The sequence below is a fragment of the Tachysurus fulvidraco genome, chromosome 7 (genome assembly GCF_022655615.1).
Source record: "Tachysurus fulvidraco isolate hzauxx_2018 chromosome 7, HZAU_PFXX_2.0, whole genome shotgun sequence".
Lineage (NCBI taxonomy): Eukaryota > Metazoa > Chordata > Actinopteri > Siluriformes > Bagridae > Tachysurus > Tachysurus fulvidraco.
In genome coordinates this window covers 18439555-18449554 of record NC_062524.1, presented here as the reverse complement: position 1 = coordinate 18449554, position 10000 = coordinate 18439555, and the positions used below count along the sequence as shown (strand labels likewise).

The 10000-nt window shown below is 38.4% G+C and overlaps 1 protein-coding gene across 7 annotated transcripts in view; it reads right to left on the bottom strand.

Annotated features, from left to right (window-relative positions):
* rbm47 (RNA binding motif protein 47) overlaps positions 1-10000 on the bottom strand; it is a 31790-nt gene that overhangs the window by 16376 nt on the left and 5414 nt on the right. For 2 of the 7 annotated variants that reach the window (XM_047815792.1, XM_047815797.1), the window contains exon 1: positions 4244-4411. The exons of 1 other annotated variant lie outside the window; for it this stretch is intronic. The gene's annotated coding sequence lies outside the window, so the exon portion shown is untranslated. Of the gene's footprint in view, positions 1-4243; positions 4414-10000 lie in introns of those variants that run through there. 4 more of the 7 variants (XM_027174302.2, XM_047815798.1, XM_047815794.1 and 1 more) reach the window with 3 other exon arrangements.

The window sequence follows — 10000 nt, the reverse complement described above, 5'->3', positions numbered from 1 at the left end:
CATCTCAGGCGTCATTGGGCATCAAGGCAGGATACACCTTGGACGGAGTGCCAACCCATCGCAGGGCACACACACACTCTCATTCACTCACGCAATCACACACTACGGACAATTTTCCAGAGATGCCAATCAACCTACCATGCATGTCTTTGGACCGGGGGAGGAAACCGGAGTACCCGGAGGAAACCCCCGAGGCACGGGGAGAACATGCAAACTCCACACACACAAGGTGGAGGTGGGAATCAAACCCCCAACCCTGGAGGTGTGAGGCTAACATGCTAACCACTAAGCCACCGTGCCCCGTTGTAGGGAAAATTGTTGTATTTACAGTAATTCAAAACGAAAGCAAAATAGAAGTTGAATTTGAAAGAAGCCTTGAGTCTATCCCAGAGAACTCGGGCACAAGGCAGTAGACACACACACACAGACACACGCACACACAAAGGCACTATGTACAATTTAGAGATGCCAGTCAGCCTTCAATGCATATCTTTGGACTAGTGGTGGAAACTGGAGTACCTGGAGAAAACCATGGAAGCACTGGGAGAACATGCATTCTCAAGACGGAGACGGATATCGGACCCCCAACCCTGCAGATGCGAGGCAAACATGTCATGCTTAAATGTTTAAATGTTTAAGTAAAGCGTTCTAAAGCATGGACATGTAAATATGTTGAGTGCTATGACACACATATATCCCACAACTCGATCATCATTGTGTTCGGGATTATCACACTTAATTACAAGGTTTTAGACAGGTTAAACAGTACCTGCAGGATTTTACAGATAAACGATGTCATTACAACACACATTTAGCCAAATCACTTCAATTAATCGAACATGAGCTCCCTGAAGGTCATTACATGTGAGACTTCACTGCTAAGAACACTGCCAATTCAAAAAAAGCACACAAAGCTAAAAAAAAATAAATAAATAAATAAAAAAAATAAAAATAGTGTTAAAAACGTGTTAAAACTCCCAAAAATTGCACACTGCTCTCAACATTACAGTAAAAGTTCTTATATTTAGAACACACAATTAATCATAATATGTCGTCAGAAATAAAAGAGCAGCAATAGAAACCTGTGGCTGAACGAATCAGGAAGAAGGAAATAAAAAAATACGACCTGATTAAAACTGAGTGAAAGTGCACACACACACACACACACACACACACACACACACACACACACACACACACACACACACACACACACACCTGTCTCCACAGCACATACCTGCCACACACACATTCCTCAGGCTTGGTCAAGTTGAGAGGAGCTCTCTGATTGGCTGGGAGAAGGCAAAAAATTGCTTCACCTGCATCAAAGTGAAAGTGATGCACTTTTTTTTTTTGGGTGGAAACCGAACTTCATTTATTTCTAATGAGGACATTTCTGTTGTGTGTCTGTTTCACTGACTGTGTCTGTTTTACTGCTTACTCTGCCTGATCTTTCACATGAAAGAAAACTTTCACATGCAGTCGGTGCCATAGGTCTGCCAGTCACACCAAGTACTGGCATAAAACAGTCACATTATTATAGGAAAATATTTAACGACAGGTTGGTGCGATGTTGCGCAACACACAGAAGTGTTACCCATATCAGTTCTGAAGGCAAGCACATCCCCCCAAACTGGTCTATTCCTCCACACCACAACTTCTTCTTCTTCTTCTTCTTCTTCTTCTTCTTCTTCTTCTTCTTCTTCTTCTTCTTTCGGCTTTTCCCTTTGAGGTCGCCACAATGAATCATCTCTCTCCACCTATCCCTATCTTCTGCATCCTCAACACTTGTACCCACTAGCTTCATATCCTCATTAATTACATCCATATACCTCCTCTTTGGCCTTCCTCTTTGCCTCCTGCCTGGCAGCTCCATGTCCACCACAACAATGTAGATAAATAAAGAACGAAACTTCATACTTTCATTTCTGTGCCTTGAAGTCCTATTAATTACGTTTATAGTTTTATACGTTATAGTTTTATACGTTATAGTGATGAGAATATAGTTTGGATAATCGTAATTGCGACGTTAGGTGCGTAAACTTTATCGTTACATATTACATCATAATTGTACAACGCTGGCATCCTTTGACACCATGATTTCTGATTGAAACGCCACCAAGTCAGAAATTTGGAGCTCAAAGAAAATTCAGTGTTTCCACTCGTAATTACAACTTCAGCTCGTAAATACGAACTGTAAGGCATGATTTGAACGTCGTATTTATTAACGAATGTTATGGATCGTGCAATAAAATTTTACTTCCTGTCAGATTATATTATAGAAACCTTTACCTTTGAAAAACAAACAAACAAACAAACAAATAAACAAGCAAAGTGCTGAAACTGGAGACTCCTTCCATCAATGCTTAGAAGCAGATGGAATAATTGAACCGAATTTATACAAATATATATAACTCTAAGATTATTCTGAAGATCGTAATTGTCTATGAGGCGTTCCTGATTTTTCAGGATCAGTCAAATTCATGCAGTTATCACATTTATGACTTCTACCATGACGCTCCTTTAAACAATGTACATTTTTTTTCTTTTTTCTGGCCGCATTCGCTTACCTACATAAGCTTACCACTGCTTGATCTGATCGCTAGTTCACCATTAGCCTTTTCTTTTCCCAGGAGCTTACATGTCAGCACTTAAGTACAGTTCAAATCACGGTTTAAACCCTGCCTCAGTTCACTGGAATCCAGCCACAATAATGTAAGGTTGATATATTACAACTATCAGCTCAAGACCTGTTTTTTGGCACAAGGTGAACAAAATTTCCTGAACTCAGGGAATCCCAATGTATCTGGAAATGTTGCTCTGAACTACAGTAACAGCACAAAGTATTTCATTGCTTAATCTTTGGATCATTAAAGAGACGCAACAAAGTTTTTCAGTGTTGTTTGCAAGGCTATTTGTCATTTTGTTCCAAACAAATAAACATATAATCATTTAATATAGTCATGAATATTTACCAAACAAAAGGAGTTTATTTTGAGAGTTGAATTCTCAAATATGATTGGTCAGTGAAGTTGTGGCTTTATTTATTGTAACTGAAATTAGTAACTGTAATTCAAAAAGATTTATACCAACACATTCGTTCAAAATCTTTATCGTTTCCATAGTAACGCCGTTTTTAGTACGTATTTATATATGTACCATTTCTTGGAAGTAGTCTCCATTGTCAGTGATTAGTTGTCAAACATAAGAAAACCTTCTAGCTGTTTTTCGCAGTGATTATGTAAACGATAACGCAAACTTAGTTGATCTGTGGATGTTCTCTAACCTTAAAAGTAACTAAAAATGGATAAAAGGTGCATGATGATGTTCTTTGTTGTTTTTAAAGTGCTATATTGTTAAATAAAAATAATTAGCTTGGGATAGAAACTCTGCATTGTGTAAGTGATCGTAACAGGCAAGCCCCGATTGTTTTATTTGATTTATTTTGGTGTTTTATTTCATATCAGTTAAAGAAGATCGGACAAAATTAGCACCGGCGGGAAAAGTGGAATTGAAATCTGCAGCTTGTTATCTTGTAAAAATGCAGATTTTTTTTTCAGGCTAACATGACGAGTGACTTATTTTTTGCTTTCAAAATTTTTCATGGGATCACTTTAGAAGGTTATTAATTATTGTAAATGTGTAACCAGAATGGTGTTAATGTTTTCAGCAAAACTCTTCTGTGACTACTTCAAATAAAGACTTGAAGAAAAAAAACCAATGCATCAAATAATATCCTGGCACTCTGGCTGATAACACACACACACACACACACACACACACACACACACACACACACACACACACACACACACACACACACACACACACACACACACACACACACACACACACGCTCTGGGCCCACCCTGTCAGCAAACATGGGAGGAAAAAGCTGAGTCCAAAGACCAAGATGGCAGAAAACCTACATATATGTACACACACACACACACACATACACACACACGATCACACAGAAATCCTCAACTCTAACAATTAAAGTACCACCAATTTTTTTGATCACACAAACATCAGTGTAGTTACAGTATAAAACCAGAACACACACACACACACACACACACACACACACACACACACACACACACACACACACACACACACACACACACACACACACACACCGTCTAACAAACCGAAAATACCTGAAGTTGTGTTAACTGCATCCACCCATAAAAAATACAACCTGACACACTCCACTAGAAAAATAACTGTGACACTGTACCTGCCTCCTCAGGTGCGCCTGTGTGTCCAATGAATGCTGTGTGTGAGTGTGTGCGTGTCTGCTGCCACCTGAATGTTCACTATCTCTCTCTTTCTCTTTCTTTCTCAACATACACGGTACACTGGTACAGCCGGTGAATCGTTGGAGTGGAGTGTGTGTAGGAGGTGGTGAAGTGTTTGCTCAATGCTTGTGTGGGGTGGGGCAAAGAAAAGGTGCCCCCTCCTACCTAGTGCACTCTCCTTCCAGGACTTTCAAGGGAGCAAAGTTCTTGGGTGTGACAGGAGAGATAAAGCAGGAGAGCAAGTGAATGAGAGAATGTATATGTGTGTGTGTGTGTGTGTGTGTGTGTGTGTGTGTGTGTGTGTGTGTGTGTGTGTGTGTGTGTGTGTGTGTGTGTGTGTGTGAGTGAGTGAGTGACCCATACTCAGAATTCATTCTCTGCATTTAACCCATCCAAAGAGCACACACACTGTGAACACACACCCAGAGCAGTGGGCAGCCATTTATGCTGTGGCGCCCGGAGCAGTTAGGGGGGGGTCGGTGCCTTGCTCAAGGGCACCTCAGTCGTGGTATTGCTGGCCCGAGACTCGTACCCACAACCTTAGGGTTAGAAGTCAAACTCTCTAACCATTAGGCCATGACTTCCCCCAGTGTGTGTGTGTGTGTGATGGAGAAAGAGGTTGTGTTCTGATACATAGAGATGCTCCACACTATACTTGAGTATGGTAACTCAAATCATCACTCTTTCCAACCGTGTCGAGCAGAAAACGCACCTCAAAACGCACAGCATTTCGAAATTTGAGGCAAAATTGCCACAACAGCTTTGTTCTTTTGAACCCAATACAACAATACAAAGTGATGAGACTTCATGATGGAACAATTTGCTCAACACTAAGTTTCATTGTCCAGCTACACTCATAAAGAGGCTCCTTGGGGTTCGGCACTTGCTAAATAAAGGTTCAATATAGAATCCTGGGAGAGGTATGAATTTATATACAGTATTTATATTAAAACATCTTTAATCATTCAAACTGTAAAAATGAAACACTTAAGTAAGCAGGAGGAGTTTCACTGTTATTAATACTCCATACATTTTTTCCGTCATAAGACAATGTTGCTGTTTTAATAATAATAATAATAATAATAATAATAATAATAATAATAATAATAATAATCTTAAATAAAAACTTGAATTCAGAGATTTTTCAGTGAAGCCACACACACACACACACACACACACACACACACACACACACACACACACACACACACACACACACACACACACACACACACAGATACACAAACAGCAGCAATAGAATATAAGATCAGCTCCAAACCTCTGATCAGGCTCTGACTAAGTACCACACAGTAAACACTAACTCATTCATACCTAATATCTGAGTTCTTCCCAGTTGGACACGCTTCTGACACAAATTCACGTTACACTCACATGCTTTAGTCATGATGTGTAGATACACTACCATTTATTATCCATGAAATGAGTGTGGTAATAGTGTAATAGAGCCACAAGGCATTTTCTAATATTAGCACACTGTTTCCTGATAACAGCCTTACACACCCCTAACACACACTCCGTTTCTCTACCACACCTCCCTTGAGAAAGATCCGGTAACATATACAAAAACGTGTTAAAATCTAAATCTGTGCGGAACGGAAAGTGTTTACCGTGTAAAACTGCAGTTTGGTAATGCTTCAATCTGACTGGTTGGAAGGGTGAGATGTTTCCGTTGTAGCAGCTCGGACGCCATTTAGCTCAACAAACTTTGTCGGATTTATTGTGCACATGAACACACAACATGTCGAAACAAAATGAATTCAAAAGTAACGTGTAATTGTGCATATGCTGAAGTGTGACTGTGAGTCTCCGGTTTCAGCACTTTGTGATTTGTGACAGAAAGTTGTGATCTTTTGTGGTGTCTTAGGGGAAAATAATCAACCTCAGTGCGGCGCCAGGTAGCTTCACACGCCAGCTTGCTGCTAATAATTTGCTTATTGCACAAAGCTGAAATTCTAGCAACACTTTTTTACAGGGTTCAAGATGTAAAAACAAGCACCTTAACAAAATCTCAGTACATGGATAACAGATCAAAAGTATTCAGGAGAAGAAAACATCAACTGATTTCTGATGCTCAGCTCGTGCGCGTTCAGCTAAACAGCCAAATGGTTTCTGCCGAGTCACAAGTCATATGATGATGGTCACTCTTGGTTAAACATTCAACACTTACCTAAACAGTAACTTATTGCGTGTGTGTGTGTGTGTGTGTGTGTGTTAGAAAAAAAGTGTAGGGGAAAGTAGAGTGTTAAAAGAGAGGACACGCTAACAGGAAATTATAGAGGTCAAATTGAGTTCCTGTTCCAGGTCAATGGCTGATCACGTTGACCCCAAGAGTCCGGTCAAAACTAAACGAACACACACACACGCGTGCGCACCCTAAAGCACTGCTGAAAAGGCAACATTAAAACATCTCCCTCTCAAGCTGAACTTTGAAATGGAGAAAATCCTGGGGGTTAATCTTCAAATCGCTATGGCAACATCATAAAACTCCACCATGAGTATCATGGGTAAGCCATAAAACAAGGTTCACTTGACTAAAGTGTAAACAAACCTTGATGAGGAGCAAAGTCTTCATTCGAAAACAGTATAATCATTAGTGTCGCATTTCTGGAACCACAAACTCACAGAATTGAACGAATGTTTATGTTCAGTAAGGTAGGACTTCATGAGATGAAATTCAGATTTGAAAAAATCAAATATAGTGAAGTACATAGTTACCTGAAATCTGTGTGTGGGATTTATTATTATTTATTAGTAATGTATTTCTTTTTTTTTTTCTCAATGTGATTGTCAGTGTGATTTTACAGATGTTATAAAAGTTCCCAAATGATTAACTTTTGTAAATGCTGTAAAAGTTGAAGTTCAACATAATTTTTTTTACACAAACATTTATTTACTTCAATAATAAACATTCAACAACAACAAAAAATTAAATCACATAATTCTTTTAGTTGGTGATGGACATTTTCTTTACAAACATAAGCTAACAACTTTGACAGAAAGATAGATAGATAGATAGATAGATAGATAGATAGATAGATAGATAGATAGATAGATAGATAGATAGATAGATAGATAGATAGATAGATAGATAGATTTATTTAAAGTGACATGTACTGAGTATTGTTGAAATTTGTATTCAGTTGCGTTCATCAGCTTCCATTCTCGCAGGGATTTTTCAGAGTGGACATTTTCAGAGTTACAGTGTTTATAGTGTAAATGTACTGTTATGGTGTTTAGGTTCAAATGTCCTGATCTAGTGTTCATTGTGTAAACATTACTGATGTGTTTTTATGATAGATATAGAGTGAATAGACAGTGAAAGTAAAACTCATGTAAAGTACAAGTACAAGTACAAATCAGACAAAAGTGCGGTAGGTAAATAATTCTACTTTGTGACTTCACACCTTGGACATCGGTCACATTGGAATGACTTAGAGGTAGAATGCTAAGACCATTTCAATGGTTTATTAACCATGCAACCCAAAATCAGGGCTGAAATACAATGTATCTCAAAGTTAAGCAGTTTGTATGTTACAACAGATGTGCGGTTATGTGAAAATACTTGAATAGCCTATTAATTTTCATTTTAACAGGTTATAAGTACGTCTTAACGTTAGCTAGAGACAAATTAGTTTGGCTTATCGATGATGTTATAGCAACGATACGCACTTCTTTAAACTTTAGAAAGCATGTGACAGTTATAAAGCTCTGACACCTGAGACTCCTTTCGATTTCCTTTGTTAAGCAACAAGTTTTCCAAGCTATGCTGTTAAACCAAAAAAAAAACATGAGTCGTTTAGCACAACTACGTCACATTACACGTATCGCTGATCTCCACCTGCTATGATTGTTCTCAAACCGTATATTCATATTTAAAGGGATGTGCCGCACCTGGAAAATTCTGTGTGAGGTCATTATATGTAATGAAATAGTGCAGCGTTAATGTTATAAATATTTCAGCTATCCTTATTACAGTACACTGTCATAGCAGCACACACCCTTATAATGAATGAATAAACAGCATCGGTGGATGATCAGAGAAAGATGAACCACAGAACTAGATGTAGTATTGTGTGTGTGTGTGTGTGTGTGCGCGCCTACATCAGACACCTGAGGTTTTGTCAGACTCTGCATTATTTAAAGTGGGGAAACTGGAAAATCAGGTTGAACTCCAGCCTTAAATGTCTGCTGTAAATGTACTATTTAAAACACACACACACACACACACACACACACACACACACACACACACACACACACACACACACACACACACACACACACACACACAGTCACTTGATTATAGCAAGTCAGGAAGACTGTCTGATGCTGCAACCTGTTGAGTCAAGGTCATCTGATGATTTGTGTGTGTGTGAGTCTGTCTGTGTGTACACTCATTTCCCATTATAAGGACTTTGTCAGGATTTCTGAGACAAGTCTATACTCAAGCAAGCACAATAATAAGCAGAATAAGCACATTACACATTCGGTGTGTTTCATGTACTAATGTGTGCAGCTATGTGTGGGTTGTCTCTGCGTGCATTTGTGAAGGTGTGTGTAGTTGCAATGATGTGTGTATTTTTGTGATTATTGTTGAATGTGTGTATGTGTGTGTGTGTGTGGGTGTGTGTCTTTGTGTGTCTTCAGTGTACCTGTCTGTGTGTCCTTGTGAATGTATGTGTCTTTGGAAGTGACAGTGTGTTTTATATTGTTGCAATCCAGGGGCTCAATGTGTTCATTCTGTTTCTTTTGATACATCTTAAATACACAAACACAAATACACACAGACACACAAACATGCACGCTTGCGCGCGCGCACACACACACACACACACACACACACACACACACACACACACACACACAAACTCTGAATCATCTACCACTTAAGCTGAACCTTGTAAACCAAAGAAGGAACCTTAAAGGTAATTATATTTAATTAGAAATTTCATTTAATATAATTATTTCATTATTTAATTATAAAAATAATGATATGGTCATTAAATCCATTTGTCTGAAAACAACGCTTTCAGTAAGACTTTCGTCCTCTTGACTATTTATGAAACAACTGCTCGGAAAAGCCGAGTTACCAGGGTTTGGGTTAGAGATAGTACAGTGAAATGAGGACCTGAAGAGCTTTTCCCTGCTCCAGTAGTGTGTGTGCATAGTTTCATTTAAAAACAAAGGCTGTTATTACCTTTAATGCTGAGGTGAGAAAGTGATTCGACTCTGAATGCAGATATTTTTTAGAAGGAGTCTCCAGTGTTAAAACTTCGAATATCAGCACAGCACAATTTAGAAGTTTAAACATAAATGAAACACAAACAAAGGATTATTTATTATTTTAAAAAACACAAAATGTAATTTCTTAGCTGCTTATATTTTATTAATGTGTGTGTGTGTGTGTGTGTGTGTGTGTGTGTGTGTGTGTGTGTGTGTGTGTGTGTGTGTGTGTTATCACGATCTCCATGCTTGCTTGATCCCTATATACACGTCGTGTACCTTTTTTCTTTATCAAATTTCTGAGCAATTTCTTTTGTCTTGAAAAATACAACATGGTTACCAAATTAAAGAAATTTCAATTCAATACAATGTTATTTGTTTAGTATTTTTAACAACAGGCATCATCATAAAAGCAGCTTTGCAGAAATATAAAAGTTTACGATTTAAAATAT